Source organism: Lepidochelys olivacea (assembly GCF_965140295.1).
Source record: "Lepidochelys olivacea isolate rLepOli2 genome assembly, chromosome: 3".
Taxonomy (NCBI): Eukaryota; Metazoa; Chordata; order Testudines; family Cheloniidae; genus Lepidochelys; species Lepidochelys olivacea.
In genome coordinates, this window is record NC_140413.1 from 71,292,361 (window position 1) to 71,310,299 (window position 17,939).

The window sequence follows — 17,939 nt, forward strand, 5'->3', positions numbered from 1 at the left end:
AAATCAATGGAGCTATTTGCATAAAGTTAAGCAGGTGAGGTCATTTTTGGCAGGATTGGGGCCTTAGAGGTGATATCTTCTGCATGGCATGTTAAGCCAGCATCCTTTGTTTGGCTGTACTAAAAAAAGGACAGGAGACATTTGAAGTGGTTTTAATCAGACCACAACTTTATTATTAGATGTCTGGGACTACCTGGCAGATAAAAGCATACGGTGCAGGTAACTCCATGTTCATTCAGTATCCACCAGGCAGCTTTTGTCAGCCCCCCTCTTTTTCCATCCAGGTTCCCCAGCCAACCCATTGCTGGGACCTTATCCCCACCCTCGAACCAGGGTCATGGTGGACTATAAGAAACAGGGTTTGACTTCTTGCCGTACACATCATAGGAACCCCAGACTTTGGCCCCATTCTGCTCCTTTAACAGACACCTCCCTTTTTAAGTCCTTACCAAGCCCTTTATCCAGTCACTGTGTCCCTTCCCTGTGGAGCACTGGCACTCAACATCTGCCTCACCCTGATATAATGAGTTGTGACATCATAACCTAACACCCTTCCCTACTCACCATAACAAAGCCCTCCCTGAAACCATTAAGGGAAAGGTGAACCCCTTAACTTCCCCCCACGCACACACACTCCATCTTATTCAACCTGGGAGGTGAGGGAAAAATTCCTTCCCAGCCCACCTAGAAAGGAGCAGCTAGCACAATGCCCAGAGCAGGTCCTCAGCAAACCTGGTATTTTGCCACCTCCAATGGGGAGGGAGGGGGTTCGCTGCTTTATCTGTGTGACGTTATTGACATAATCTCTAACCGTATATATCACTGTTGTAACTACTGTTATATATTTGCAGCAAATATTGTACAAAGGTTGTTGTGTGAGGTGTCTATAGGAAGATTATGATTTGCTGGTTATAATTATGCTATCGGTATATGTGTATCATTTTTGTAGTTAAAGTTGTGACTATTGGCTCTATACTGTCTGTATTTCAAACTTATGCTATGCTTCTGGGTGACATCCCAGACAAGTTGGTGTCAGCTGTGCCTAGCCTACTTGATGGACCATTAAGGACCATTAACTATACAATTGACCCATTGAGAGAAGGCAGACACACCTTGTGACTCAGCAAGGTATGCAGGGACCTACCTATGGACAGAACGCTAAGGTTTTTCTATGCCATGTGCCGAATGCTTGTCTTTGGAACAAAGAAAGAGAGGTCACATGACAAGAGACTATAAAAGACTGCTGCATCTTCTCCATCTGGTCTTCAATCCTGTTTCATACCTCTAGAGGGACTTTGCTACAAACTGAAGCTTTGAACAAAGGATTGAATGACCCACCCCAGGTGTGGATGTACTCCAGAGACTTGATTTGAACCTGCAGCTTATTCCATCATTGCTACAAGCCTGAACCAAGAACTTTGCCATTACTATATGTAATTGATTCCATTTAACCAATTCTTGCTCTCATCTGTATCTTTTTTGTTTTATGAATAAACCTTTAGATTTAAGATTCTAACGGATTGGCAACAGCGTGATTTGTGGGTAAGATCTGATTTGTATATTGACCTGGGTCTGGGGCTTGGTCCTTTGAAATCAGGAAAACCTTTTTTTCTTTTACTGTGGTATTGGTTTTCATAACCATTTGTCCCATAACGAGTGGCACTGGTGGTGACACTGGGAAACTGGAGTGTCTAAGGGAATTGCTTGTGTGACTTGTGGTTAGCCAGTGGGATAAAACCAAAGTCGTCTCTGTCTGTCTGGTTTGGTTTACCTTGGTGTGCAAAGGAACCCCAGCCTTGGGCTGTAACTGCCCTGTCTTAAGCAATTTGTCCTGAATTGGCACTCTCAGTTGGGTCCCACCAAGGACAGCATTGTTACAGCCTGGTCTGGGGAAAAGTGACTTCTCCCACCAGTCTTGCTCTTTTTTAACTCTCTAGCACATCTGGTCCCTGGGGATGAGTCAGCATTGCCAAACTGACTCACTCTCTTTTCTGAAGCATCCTCTGAGCCTCTCCCCTCCCTGCCCATATAGAACTATTCTCTTTCCCCAGGCAAGCCAGACAGCTCCCCGCCCCCTGCTTAAACATGTGGTACAATCATTCTGCTCATTTAAGTCATTCTGCGGGTGGAAGTTAGCATGGGCTTGAGTCAACATCACATTGCTTCAGTTTTACACCACTGTAACTCCATCAAGTCACTGGAGAAACACAGTGATGAATCCAGCCCAAGTTAGCATTTAAAGACAAATTAGAGAATAATTCCATCCACCAAGATTGCATCTACTATAGGGGAAAAAGAGACGGCCAACCCATTCCCCATCTCAGTCCTCACAGGTAGAAGGACTATACAGTTCCTATCTTAGAGGCTGTATCTGGAGTGAAAAGCAAGGGCACATTTGTCGGAACTGAGAGTTTTTAGAGAGTGGCTGAGTTGGTTTGCTGAAGGGCTGGTAGAGGAAATATTTGAAGTCATGGTCACTTTGTTGTGAGGGTATTTAGGTAAGTGTGGTTTTAAGGAAATGTTGAAGCTGGTTTTCTGGGTTTAGGGGAAAGATTGGAAGGAATTGATTCATGTCATATGATTTGCTGGGAAAGGTGGAGGGGGCATTGTATGGTGTGACTATACAATACAAGAAGAAATAAACTTATGAAAAAATGTAAACTTTGAATGCACTTCTATGAGTCTTGACAATCCACTAAATAACAGAAAACACATTCTTCATATCTCAGAATTCAAAACAGCCATTGAACTCAGAAATGAGTCTTTTATTGAGTGAATGTAAAACAGTCCACATAAGCTTCCAGAAGAATGCACAAGCAGAACAATGTCATCATCTTAGTACATGGACCCCTCAAGTGTGAGGATGCAGACACAAATGGCTGCATTTAGATTAGACGTTTTAAAACATTGTAAAGTGAGAGAAGGAAAACTCTGTTTCAAAAAAGCTAAACTACAACTTATTTTTTAAAATCTGTTTCTTGAAAGCTTTTCAGTGCACTACACTAAATTAACTGAAAAATATACACACTTCACACAGTCTACAATCTCTCATACAGTAAACTAACACTAACACTAACTAAATTTTCTACAAAATGTTTTTGTTGATTCATCAGAACCGAAACCTTTCATGGAAAGGGTCAGTTATATCAAATTTTCATCTTGAAAACTTTTTGAAAGAAAACAGGTTAAAGTTATCAAAATATTTCTTGCCTACATTTTTAAATGAAAAATTCCTGTTTTCAAATTCAAAACAAGTTTTCATTTCAAAATTTAAGCTAATTATAGTTTAAATAAATAAATAACTGGTTAAAATCAAAATGGAACATATCAAAGTTATCAATTCAAAATGTCTAGACTGACCAATTTTCTTCAGATTTTGTTTTTTTTTTTTAATTTTGATATTTCTACTTTCATCCCATTTGAAAGGAAGATCTTTTCTGTATCTCAAAAATTTTCATGGGGTGGAAAACTCTACTAAACACTTCAATCCCATATATTTCAGCCAAACCCATCTCTATTTGCATAGTATAAGTATGGACAGAACCTTACTACCACCAAAATTTCCAGAAGGCAAACCCAAATAGATAGCTCAGCTTTTATAAACCAGCATAACTCCATTGACTTCTGAGGACCTCTGCTGATTTACCAGCATTTCAATCATCCAGTGGTCCCAATGGTTGTTTAGCCGGGTTCCTAATTTTGACATACTTAAAAAATATTTTGCTATTACTTTTTGAGTCTTTGGCTAGCTGCTCTTAAAATTCTTTTTTGGCCTTCCTACTTATATTTTTACACTTCATTTGCTAGTGTTTATGCTCCTTTCTATTTTCCTCATTAGGATTTAACTTCCACTTTTTAAAGGATGCTTCTTTGTCTCTCACTGCTTCTTTTACTTTATTGTTTAGCCACATTCACACTTTTTTGGTTCTCTTACAAGATTTTTTAATTTGGGGTATGCATTTAAGTTGAGCCTCTATTATGGTGTTTTTAAAAAGTTTCTATGCAGCTTGCAGGGATTTCACTTTTGGCACTGTACCTTTTAATATCTGTTTAACTAACTTCCTCATTTCTGTGTCGTCCCCCTTTCTGAAATTAAATGCTACAGTGTTGGGCTGCTGTGGTGCTTTCCCTGCCACCAGGATGTTAAATTTAATGATATTATCATCACTATTACCAAGCAGGCATCAATATTCACCTCTTGGACCAGATCCTGTGCTCCATTTAGGATTAAATCAAGAACTGCCTCTCCTCTTGTGGGTTCCAGGACTAGCTGCTCCAAGAAGCAGTCATTTAAGGTGTCAAAAAACTTTATCTTTGTATCCCATCCTGAGGTGACATGTACCCAGTCAATATGGGAATAGTTGAAATCCCCCATTATTACTGAGGTTTTCACAGTTACTATCATGATCCTGGTCAGGTGGTCGGTAATATATGTCTATGTCTATATTCTTATTATTAGAGCATGGAATTACTATCCATAGAGATTTTATGGTACAGTTTGGTTATTTAAGATTTGATTCCAAGCTTTCTTTCACACATAGTGCCACTCCCCCACCAGCATGACCTGTTCTGTCCTTCCGATAGATTTTGAATTTTGGTATTACAATATCCCCTTGACTATCCTCATTCTACCAAGTTTCTGTGATGCCTTTTATATCAATATCTTCATTTAATACAAGGCACTCTAGTTCACCCATCTTATTATTTAGACTCCTCGCATTTGTATATAAGCACTTTTAAAACGTGTCACTTTTTAGCTGTCTGCCATTACATGATGTAATTGAATGAGACTCTTAGTTTAAAAACTGCTCTACGACCTTTTTAATTTTAAGTGCCAGCAATCTGGTTCCAGTTTGGTTTAGGTGGAGCCCATCCTTCCTGTATAGGCTCCCCCTTTTCCAAAAGTTTCCCCAGTTTCTAATAAATCTAAACCCCTCTTCTCTACACCATCATCTCATCTATGCATTGAGACCCTGCAGTTCTGCCTTTCTAACTGGCCCTGTGCATGGAACTGTGAGCATTTCTGAGAATGTTACCATGAAGGTCCTGGACTTCCAATCTCGTACCTAGCAGCCTAAATTTTGCCTCCAGGACCTGTCTCCTATCCTTCCCTATGTCACTGGTACCTATATGTATCACGACCACCGGCTCCTCCCTAGCACTACATGTAAATCTATCTAGATGTCTCGAGAGATCCGCAATTTTCTCACCAGGCAGGCAAGTCACCACGTGGTTCTCCCGGTTATTGCAAACCTAGCTATCTATGTTTCTAAGGATCAAATCCCCCATAACTATTACCTGTTTCTTCCTAGTAACTAGAGTTCCTGCCCCTGGAGAGGTATCCTCAGTGTGAGAGGATACCACAACACCATCTGGAAGGAGGTCCCAATTATGGGACACAAACGACTTGCGCCTGATGATACTGGCAGGGCACATGTCATCTCTGAAAGGAATTTCCAGCCCACCTCTCTTGGGCATGGCAGGCAATCCCACCAGTTCCCAGAAGGCTGTGGCAACAGGAGCTGGGAGCACATGCCTCTGGGCCAGGCTAGCGAGCCCCGGCCTGACTCACAGCACCAGTATCTCCCCAGAGCTCCCTCATCCTCTCGGATACCTCAGCAGTGGGAGGGGCACGGGCAATAACCCTACCTTTGGCTGAGCAGAGGGACTCTGCTCCCACTGCCTTCCCCAGAGACTCCCACGCCCAGCCCAGGGCCATCACGCTCTCCCTGCCCAGATTTCAGAGTAGCAGCCGTGTTAGTCTGTATTCGCAAAAAGAAAAGGAGGACTTGTGGCACCTTAGAGACTAACCAATTTATTAGAGCATAAGCTTTCGTGAGCTACAGCTCAGCTGTAGCTCACGAAAGCTTATGCTCTAATAAATTGGTTAGTCTCTAAGGTGCCACAAGTCCTCCTTTTCTCCCTGCCCAGAGTTATCTGTGGGGGACAGGAAGGGGAAGCTCTGTCTTTCTCCCTCTGAGCCTCCCTTCCCCATCCCACCCCCAGCTCTCATCAGCAACTAGGCCCAGGCGGGGTGGAGCCACTTCTCATTCCAGATGATTCTTCTCAGGGTCGCTGCCTTTGTGTAGCGTGGTGCTTGTCTGCGAGAGAGCCTGCCTGCAGAAGCAGCCCCTCTGCTCTTCACCCAGCCCTGGCTGCCTGCGATAGGGGCTGAATGGGCCGGATTCTCTGGCATATTTCTGGGTTGCTTGGTCCCTGTCCCTAGAAGCTGGGTCTGGGTGGGGAGTGGGATGCAACTGCCTCCGCAGCCAGGCTCTCTCGCAGACAGTGACCCTGCGAGGAGTCAGCTGGCATGAGAAGCAGCTTCATCCCACCCCCTCAGCTCCCCTTCCTTGGAGATAGGCCAAACAGAGCAAGCCCTGCACGGGCAGCTCGGCATACACTGAAATGGGTGGGGTGCTTGACCCCACAGCCCCGCTCCCCCCATGCATTACCTATGGTTGCAGGAAAGCAGCCAATCAGAGCATAGCAGGTTCATTTAAAAGGAGCTACTGGGCCTGAGCAATTCAGGTCCCAGCAGGGACTAAAAGAGATAAGACAAAAGAACTGTCCAGGCAAGGAGGCCTGGAAGAGACCCTGTGCAAACAGGGAACAGACAAAGAACCCAAGGACAGAAACCCTAAGGTAATGGATGAAGGTGATATGACAGAGTGGGAAGTATCCCAGGGAATACAGCAGCAGCATCTCTTAAAGAAAGCAGCATGTGGCTGCTATTTGTAGGATCTCTGCTGTCAAGGTTCCTTCCTCACTCTGAACTCTAGGGTACAGATGAGGGGACCTGCATGAAAACCTCCTAAACTTATTCTTACCAGCTTAGGTTAAAACTTGCCCAAGGTACAAACTATTTTACCTTTTGCCCTTGGACTTTATCACTGCCACCACCAAATGTCTAACCAGCATATTACTGGGAAAGAGCCCGTTTGGAAACGTCTTTCCCCCCAAAATCCTCCCTTACTTTTACACCCCCTTTCCTGGGGAAGGCTTGATAAAAATCCTCACCAATTTGCATAGGTGAACACAGACCCAAACCCTTGGATCTTAAGAACAATGAAAAAGCATTCAGATTCTTAAAAGAAGAATTTTAATAGAAGTAAAAAGAATCACCTCTGTAAAATCAGGATGGTAAATACCTTACAGGGTAATTAGATTCAAAACATAGAGAATCCCTCTAGGCAAAACCTTAAGTTACAAAAAAGACACAAAAACAGGAATCTACATTCCATTCAGCACAACTTATTTTCTCAGCCATTTAAAGGAATCAGAATCTAACGCATATTTGGCTAGATTACTTACTACGTTCTAAGACTCCATTCCTGTTCTGTCCCCGGCAAAGGCATCACCCAGACAGAGAGAAAGACTTTGTTTTTCCCTCCCCCCAGCTTTTGAAAGTATCTTGTCCCCTCATTGGTCATTTTGGTCAGGTGCCAGCGAGGTTATCCTAGCTTCTTAACCGTTTACAGATGAAAGGGTTTTCCTCTGGCCAGGAGGGATTTTAAAGGTGTTTATCCTTCCCTTTATATTTATGACACCTGCATTGGGACCTGAAGTAGTGTGTGGCCCACAGGTCCACCCACTGGCCACTGGGGAAGCAGCCTAAGACCCAAGAAGGGGATAAGACTCTGTACTAAAAGCCCAAGAAATGGGTTAAACTTTAAACAGGACACCAGAGAACTTCTGAGGACAAAGATTCTGCAGGGAGAAAGCCCTGGGGGCACTGCTCTATACCAGCAGGTGTGGATTTAGTGCTAGCCCAGCAGGGGCTGAGAACTAAGCCCAGAGACAGAGCTATAGGACATTAACAAGGGCACAGGGACAGGTCCTGTTGGACCTTTTAACCTGGAAAGAGTTCATTCATCCATTTTAGACTATTTGTGACTTAGCCAGAGGGCTGAGCCACTGAAGACCTGAATGATGAGGGCAACGGCCGACAGGGGGCACCATGAGCAGAGAGAAAGAGTGTGCAATTTCACACCCAGCCGACAGGAGGCGCTCACGAGAGATGAGTGTGTCCCATCACACATTCTATTAGGTTATCATTGAGGAGCAAAATATTTATGTAATATGAATTGTCCGTTAAAAAGGGAAAGATTAAAATGAACTATTTCAGAATTCCTGCTATTAGAATTACTGCTACCGCATCTTTGTAAAACACCCCTAACCTATGACAAAGGAAATCCTAGATTATAATAATTTCCTAAGGCAGCTGATATTTTTGAAACAAATATACAAGTTAAGATCAATGCAGTTATAATAGTATTACTTCTCTGCATGGTAAATGCATGAATATTGCATGGTTCTTGGACTTTCCTATGTATATTTCCACGCATGGAAGAAAACATGGGATTCCACAATTACTATATATATGATAGTTAAGCAAGGAGATGAGGATATAACATGCAGTAATCGGAAGGTATCCCTCTCTTTGTCTCTGGTGGATAACAATATAAGAATAGGTAGGACTCAGTCTTGGTCAGCTCAATATTAAGAAGATCATAGGCAAATCATTTTGCCCTGTTTTCAAAGGATATAAGCAACATGATGAAAGTGATAAAGAATATGGCTGGCTGCACCCATAACTTTGGTTGATCAATTATATTATTAATCACATGTTCCTTGTATGTCAACTTGCTATATGCTTCTTCAAAAATTTCCAGTAGGCAATTTTAATTACACTTCCTTGGGGGGGGAGGGGAGGAATTGGAGGAGAAGAGTGGCATTTAACAGTTTACTTAGGTACATAACATTAAATAGGAAACTATAATCAACATGTGCACTATACATTATCTAACATATTATGATCAATTCCGAGAAATGTGTAGGGGAAATCTAAACATATTTGTTCTGTCCATCCATGACCTTGCAATGTAATAAGTAGGTATGGTAAGAATACTTCTATTTCTGTAGTGCCCTATCAGATAAATTATTATGTTTACGATTATGTACTATTTTTATTGTGATAATGCCTAGCAGTGTCCCCACACCCACTCTCATCCTTTTCTTTACTCTTCTTCTGAACCTTCTTTCTCCTTGTATTGCTAGGGTATGTTCCCCTAACAATACAATCATGCTTTAGTCTCTCTCACACCTTAAATAAAACAAAAAAACCCACACATCCTTGACAACACTTGCCTCCCCAACAAATTCTTCAACTCTCTTCCCCCTTCTATCTCTAAGCTCATTGAATGTGCTGTTTACAAATGCTGTCTGGAGTTCCTCTCCTCCAGTTCCATTCTAGACCCTCTCCAATCTGGTTTCCACCCTTTGCATTCAACTGAAACTGCTCTCACCACAAACTCTAATTACCTCTTCTTAGTCAAATCTCAGAACCAATACAAATTGTGCCTTCAGTGTGTCCTTCAGAAGATCCTCCTTATCCCCCATCCAAATTTCTGCAGGAGTTCCAGAGGATTCTGTCCTTGTTCCCCTTCTCCTCTTCCTATATACATTATCTCTGGGTAATCTCATCCACAAACACAAATGCAACTACCATCTCTATAACTGATGACTCACATAACTACCTTCCTGCTCCAGACCAGTCTCCTTTTGTCTAAACAAAAATCTTGGCCTGTCTCTCTGACATTTTCTTGTGGATGTCTAGCCATCAGCTCAAGCTCAACATGGCTAAAACAGAGTTATTAGTCTTCCTCCAAAACCCTCCGCACAACTTTCTTTCATCATCGCTGTGGACAATATCACTATCCTGGCCATCAGTCTGGCCCATAACTTGAGTGATATCTTTGACTCTGACATCTTTCTAGGTCCTCAAATCCAGGCTGAATCTAAACTTTGTTGATTCCTTCTGTATAACATCTGTATACAACAGCCTTTCCTATTAAACCACACAGGTAGAACGCTTTCCCAAGGACTCATCATCTTGTGTCTCAATTACTACAACATCTTTCTCTCTGGCCTTAACAAATGTAATCTTGCTCCATTTGTACCCATTCAGAATGCTGCTGCAAAGATCCTTTTCCTAGCCCATCACTTGGATCATGTCATCCCTCTTACTGCATCCCCTCACTAGGTCCCCCTGGTCTATTGCATCAAACTTAAGCTATTTGTCTCCACTTTCAAGGTCCTTCATGCTCTCACCCCACCCTGCCTATAATCTCTCATTCACTACTGAGAGGTTGACACCTGCCTCCATGATGCCAGCCATCATCACCCACTTCTTAAAATTTCAAACAAGCACCTTCATACTATTTCTCAAGCCATCCCTCATGCATGGAAGGAACTCCCTGGGAACATCTACCATCTTCATTGTTCTCCTCCTTAAAATCTCTTTTGCCATGATGTCTACAAAAACTTGAGAAGAGTTAGGCACTTGGTGTGCTGAGACCACTGCCTGTTATGCTGACCAAAATTCTCTCTTTGCTTCCGTGTTCTCCCTGCCTGTCTATATCCATCTGATATCTCTGTTTTTTTTACTTAGATTATAAACTGGAGGGCTGGGACCATCTTTTTGTTTTGTGTTTGAGTAGTTCCTAGCACATGGCATCCTGGTCTATGACTAAGACTCCTAAATGCTGGGATATTACAAATAATAAGTAATGATGATGGGCCAATGCCCCATTTTGTTAGGCACTGTTCAAACATACAACAAAGAGATTGCAATCCAAGTAAGAGACAACATCTGGACAAAATGGACTGAGAGGGGGAACACAAGTTAAAAATGAGACTATATTGGTCAGTATAAGAAGCAGAGGTCTCAGCACACCAGCTGCCTAAATTACTTTATTGGCAATCTTTAGTGAGACTCCCAAGTTGCTTACAAACATTAGCAAATTTAGCTTAACATCTTTCTGAGGCAGGAGAGTATTTATTATGCCTTTTGCATCAATGAGGAGATTAAGATCCAGACAGATTTAGGCCCAGATCGTGCCCACTGAAACCTACACATTGTCACATTGAAGTCAATGACACTCCGCATAGTAATATGCCTCTGCAGGATCAGGACATAAGTGACTTGCCTAATTTCACACATGAATTGTGGTAGATCAGGGAATAGAACTCTGGTAAACTGACAACCAGTACAGTACTTTTACCACTGCTTATACTTCATTTCAAATATGCTTCATTCCAGAAAGTCTGGTTTTGACAGCTACTGCATTGTAAATAGTACCAAACGAATGCATACAATGACACAGTTTATGGTGGATGATTGATAATCGGATTGTTTTATTCCCATTAAAGCAGATTAGAGAATCTTTTCTTTCCCCACTGAAACTTTCAACAGAAATTAAATCCATTTTTCCCATGGACATTTTCAGTGGATAGTTTCAACTTTTTGTCAGGAAAAAAATTAAATACAAAAGTTTTGGGGCAAAAAAAAAAGCTGGAATTATTTTTTTAAGGTTTCAGATGTTCAGTTTTCAATGAAAGATCAACACATTTTGTAGAAAACACATACTACTTGAAAAACATGCATTTAGTCAAAACCCAATGTCATAAGTTTCAATGGAAAATTTTCAACTAGCCCTAGGTCATATACTCAAAGCATGGATTTGAAATCACATAGTCAGTTCTGTTAAAGTCTTTGTGTGAGTGAATCTATTATTTAGCCTCTATAAAAGGACACACAATTACAAGTCTTTCTTTGATAAAATGAAGGGACTTTGCTTGGAAACTGTGGACTGTTATATTTGATAACTAAAAAGATTTAGTAAAAAAACAGAAAAGTGGTGCCAACTCTTGCAATTTTATCACAAGTTTCATGATGTTGGTGTTTTTCCTAAAGCACTAGATTCTAGGTCTGTTTACTACATTAGAATATCAGCTTCTATTTAAAAAGGTAAATTTCTAACCCTGATAGTTGAGATAAGCTTGAAAATATGCATTCTAAAAGTTCAAAAGCTGGGAGGCAAACAAGAAAAATAATGCATGGTTTTTGAATGCTTGGGGTTGGCAATACTGAATGTAGCATTTCTATGCAATTGCTTGGGTGTTCATAGGCTGTGCTGAGGGGGGTGGTATAAGAACACAGGTTGAAGAATATAATCAATTCACTACTAAGGGCTCAGCTGTGACCCTGTCTCTGAGCCCACAGGAGAACATGAGCATGTAAGGTCCTGTGGCAGCATGGATCACAAGTCAGATTGCAGGAGGAAGAGTACTGCTAATACCCTTACCCAGTGAGCAAATGAACTGGAAGTAGATGGAAATAGGCAAGCAATACATGGAGTTTGGGCTTCATCCCCTCACCCCTTTCCCACAGTATGCTGGTCATCAGAGATGAGCTGACGGAAGGGAAGAGAGAAAAAGAATCACACCCTGCTAAATTACTATCCCTGTCCCCGCAGGAGCAAAAAGAGTAGCAGAACCTAAGGGCTTTTCATGGGATGGCACAACTACAAATGCGCACTGTTTTAATATTTTGAGCTGAACTGATTGTTATCTAGAAGTCTTGACAGTTATTTCAATATCTCCTAAAAATCATCATATAAAACTGATAACATCTGATGTGTGTGCATGCCTACTGAAGAATATAGAAAAGAGCATAAAGTTTGGGAAGTCAAGTACAATTACGTAGGTCAAAAAAAGAATTTGAAGAACAACTATCAAAAGACAAAAAGCTAACAGCAAAAATTTGTTTCAGTACATCAGAAGCAGGAAACCTGTCAAACAATCGGAGGAGCCACTGGTGCTAAAAAAGCACTCAAAGAAGACAAGGCCATTGTGGAGAAGCTAAAAATAATTCTCTGTATTGGTCTTCACTGCAGAGGATGTGAGGGAGATTTCCACACCTGCCATTCTTTTTAGGTGACAAATCTGAGGAACGGTCCCAGATTGAGGGTGTCAGTAGAAAAGGTTTTGAAAGAAATTGATAAATTAAGCAGTAATAAGTCACCAGGACCATATGGTATTCACCCAACATTCTGTTAGCTTTTTTGACTGCTGCTGCACATTGAGTGGATGTTTTCAGAGAACTTCGAGCAATGACCCCAAGATCTCTTTCTTGAGCGGTAACAGCTAATTTAAACCCCATAATTTTATATGTATAGTTGGATTATGTTTTCCAATGTGCTTTACTTCACATTTATCAACATTGAATTTCATCTGCCATTTTGTTGCCCAGACACCCAGTTTTATGACATCCCTTTGTAGCTCTTCACAGTCTTTCTTTGGACTTTACTATCTTGAGTAGTTTTGTATCATCTGCAAATTTTGCCACCTCACTGTTTACCCCCTTTTCCAGATCATTTTATTCTATATGGGGTTGTCAAGGTTCCTCCCCCACTCTGAACTCTAGGGTACAGATGTGGGGAACTGCATGAAAAACCTCCTAAGCTTATCTTTACCAGCTTAGGTCAAAACTTCCCCAAGGTACAAAATATTCCACCCGTTGTCCTTGGACTGGCCGCTACCACCACCAAACTAATACTCGTTACTGGGGAAGAGCTGTTTGGACGCGTCCTTCCCCCCAAAATACTTCCCAAAACCTTGCACCCCACTTCCTGGACAAGGTTTGGTAAAAAGCCTCACCAATTTGCCTAGGTGACTACAGACCCAGACCCTTGGATCTTAAGAACAATGAATAATCCTCCCAACACTTGCACCCCCCCTTTCCTGGGAAATGTTGGATAAAAAGCCTCACCAATTTGCATAGGTGACCACAGACCCAAACCCTTGGATCTGAGAACAATGAAAAAGCATTCAGTTTCTTACAAGAAGACTTTTAATAAAAACAGAAGTAAATAGAAATGAAGAAATCCCCCCTGTAAAATCAGGATGGTAGATATCTTACAGAATAATTAGATTCCAAAACATAGAGAACCCTTCTAGGCAAAACCTTAAGTTACAAAAAAGATACACAGACAGAAATAGTTATTCTATTCAGCACAATTCTTTTCTCAGCCATTTAAAGAAATCATAATCTAACACATACCTAGCTAGATTACTTACTAAAAGTTCTAAGACTCCATTCCTGGTCTATCCCCGACAAAGACAGAATATAGACAGACACAGACCCTTTGTTTCTCTCCCTCCTCCCAGCTTTTGAAGGTATCTTGTCTCCTCATTGGTCATTTTGGTCAGGTGCCAGCGAGGTTACCTTTAGCTTCTTAACCCTTTACAGGTGAGAGGAGCTTTCCCCTGGCCAGGAGGGATTTCAAAGGAGTTTACCCTTCCCTTTATATTTATGACAGGGGTGTATTTACAGTGCCTTTTAAAATGAGGAAAATATTGTAAATTTTCTAGCTATTGAGTCTAATTGTTTAGACTGGTAAATTATTAAGTTGCCAAGCACTGGATGGACTTTCTTCGCACTGGGCCAAAAGTCACATTGTTCCTAAATCTATGGAGCTGCTGTTCAGAGATACAACTATGAATTCTGTGACAAAAAGTGTAAGGCACACCTTAGCTAAGAACAAATATGCATCACTAGAAAAGGCAGAGGTATTACACACTGCAGATCCTAGAGAATATATTAATGAAACAAGATTTAATGCTTACTCACAAGATTCTGGAACATGAATCAAATGACCTATTTTTTAATTAAAAAGGCATTTTAAATGAATTATTTATGAATGAGTACAGCTGTAACCTTGATAATATTAAACTGTTCTCGGCTGCTGAAAAGTATCGCATAGTATTGCCAATTCATAATTAAACATGAAGACTCTATTAATATTGTCTACTGCAAATATGAAGCAGTCTCTAAAGAACTGGAAAAAAATGGCTAGATACATTTATATTGGATCACCAGTATATCTTGAAACCAATGGTTCATTCAGAAATCTTATACAATATTCTTTAGTATATACAGAATGCATTCATAGTTATTTACTTCAGTTTTCATAATTAGATCATTTTACTTCTTAATATTGCAGTTAACATTAGGGGTAATGCATCATGGAGAGCTGGGGTGCATGCTTAACTCATGAGCACAGCTCTCTGAAGAGATTTATGTGTTTGTGTGCTCATTTCAATGATGAAGTAACTGAAAATGAGTTGTCCAGTAAGAAATTAGGGGTAATCTCTGGTTAGTGTGTAGGAGCAGGATTTTATAATTGTACTATAAGAATAGAGGTACTAATGTATGTCTTGATTTCATTTTACCAGCCACCCTTTTTGAACAGCAGAAAGAAATAACCCTCTGGGACATTGGTAGGAATGCATCTGACAGACTGCCAGTGTCTGTACTGATGTTAAGGCAGGGACAGACCAGAACAATCCTTATGACTGATTATGGTCATCCTTTTGTTTTAGGATAAGTTATAATGTCTGCTATGGTTTCCTATATGTATTACAAATTAGGCAGTCTAGTTAAATATACATTTCTTTGTTTTAAGGTTTAGTAAGTAAAAGACAGGATCTTGTATTGTGTCTGTGTTAAGGAGATTCAAAATAACTGGCACTGTTTGCATTTTCAAAGGTCTCTGTAAAAAGACAGTTTGTGTGAATGAGGAATGCATGCATCAGGAAGAGATAAGGTGTGAAGGCCACTGTTAAAGCCAGAAGGCCAAGGAAGAAGGAGTAAAGAGACTTAGGGACACCAGAAAATCATCAACATGCATCCATAATGAAGGAAGGGAAAATTGACGACCCTGAGGTGAAGGCTGGCACCCCAAAAGACAGGATAATTGATTAAATCGTAACCAGGACAGCATAACCCTCTCGGAGGTGTATTGGAACATTTACATCAGAAGATAACACCAATTAAGAAGTAACCTGTCACAAACTGACACAGCAAAATCCATAGACTTCAACAGAGAAAAGGAACTATAAGAATAGGGTGCTTTGCCATGGGATTTTGGGTTCGTCTTGCCACTACTCCAGGAGCATCGGATTGTGACCGACAAAGCCTGGCTCCCCTCTGCGACCTATCTGGCTGGCCACTGGATTGATCCAGACTCCAGACTGGTAACTATAAAAACATCAACTGGCAGGACTGTGTGCATGGTGTGTATGTGTGTATGGCTAAAAAGCACATGCTAACTGTTGTATTTTCAGTAAATATGGCGTATTTGCCTTCTCTCTTATAAAAGATCCTGTGTGCTTTGTATCGCATAACAAGTGGACATAAGTCATTTATACACCACCTCTGCAGACAGCAAGCACACAGTGTGAAACTCTGGCACCACCAAGTTGGCAAATCTCCCATTGATTTCATAAGAACATAAGAATGGCCATACTGGGTCAGACCAAAGGTCCATCCAGCCCAGTATCCTGTCTACCAACAGTGACCAATGCCAGGTGCCCCAGAGGGAGTGAACCTAACAAGTAATGACCAAGTGATCTGTCTCCTGGCATCCATCTCCACCCTCTGACAAACAGGCTAGGGACACCATTCCTTGCCCATCCTGGCTAATAGCCATTAATGGACTTAACCTCCATGAATTTATCCAGTTCTCTTTTAAACCCTGTTATAGTCCTAGCCTTCAGAACCTCCTCAGACGGAGTTCCACAGGTTGACTGTGTGCTGAGTGAAGAAGAACTTCCTTTTATTTGTTTTAAATCTGCTGCCCATTAATTTCATTTGGTGGCCCCTAGTTCTTATATTATGGGAACAAGTAAATACCTTTTCCTTATTCACTTTCTCCACACCACTCACGATTTTATATACCTCTATCATATCCTCTTTTCTTAGTCTCCTCTTTTCTCCTCTTAGTCTCCTCTTTTCTAAGGTGAAAAGTCCTAGCCTCTTTAATCTCTCCTCATATGGGACCTGTTCCAAACCGTTAAACTTCAATGGGACCAGGGTTTCACTCTCCATCTTAGACTGTGGTTAAAGATAGGCAAATTCATTTTTTCTCATTTTAACCTATTGCAGGTTTGAACATTCGGTTTGAACTCAAATAGAGTGGCTTTGGATTCTACCTCAGGAGAGACTGGGAAAGCAAAAGTACTAGAGGGAGCAGACAAAAAAAAAAAATCCAGTGACAAGACAGAATAACGAATGGGGTAGAGAAAGGGCAGAATGAAAAACAAATGTAGGGACTACTATAAAAAAGGAGCATGGAGAGGTATCAAAAGAAAAATTTCAATTAAAAAAAAGTATGTGTGTATATACGATACATACAGCCCATCCACCTGTGCCAGCTTTGCTTATGGAAGGTTCTGCTGTCACTGACAGACAACAGTGGCTATTAGAAATCTTTAGGTTTGTTTCTGAATTAAACCCTTAATGATTTTGAAAGGAAAGAAAGGTGAAATTATTATTAGTTCTGTAAATCAACAGTTTGTGGTTCACCTATTTCTAGTTGTAATATTGTTTTTCTTTACTTTACAGACCTTGTAATGCAGCTGGCAATTATGGGTCAAAATGGCCCTGCATTATTTCATTAATGATATATTTTGTTACATTGCCTGACTTACCCATGTGAATCAACACATTGTGCTAGAAATAACCCACAACAATTTAATATATCAAACAGGTAACAGCACTGGAGGAAACACATCTCTCCCTGATGAAATACAGATTTAGTCTATCTATTTTTCTAATTAGTCAAGTACACCAGATATAATTATGAAATCTATCTTTAATATGCTTGCTTCACCCTGCACATTATGAGCGTACCATGATAATGATGCTACAAGTAAGTAAATGGAAGTAATGTCCTCTGGTTTTCTACTGAACCTCAGAATCTTTAATTCAGCAAACATTTAGTATAGAATTTTAGCTTGTTTTTTCAGATGAGTTCATATAGTTTTGCTAAATTAATCCTCATCAGCCATGGTTGGTATGTCTTCTTGCAGTATACTATAAGGGCTCCAAGATAGTCTGTGTTATGTAGTGTACATTTTAAACATTTTCTCAATACATTTTTTACATAGTGGATTAAAAAGTCTAGCTTTGCAATGCTCATACTTTCATGAATCATAAAAAGCCACCGCAAGCCAAAGAACAAAATAACAACACTAAGTTAACAAATAAGCAAATTAAATATTTAAAAAACACCAATGTTTGGCATGATGGG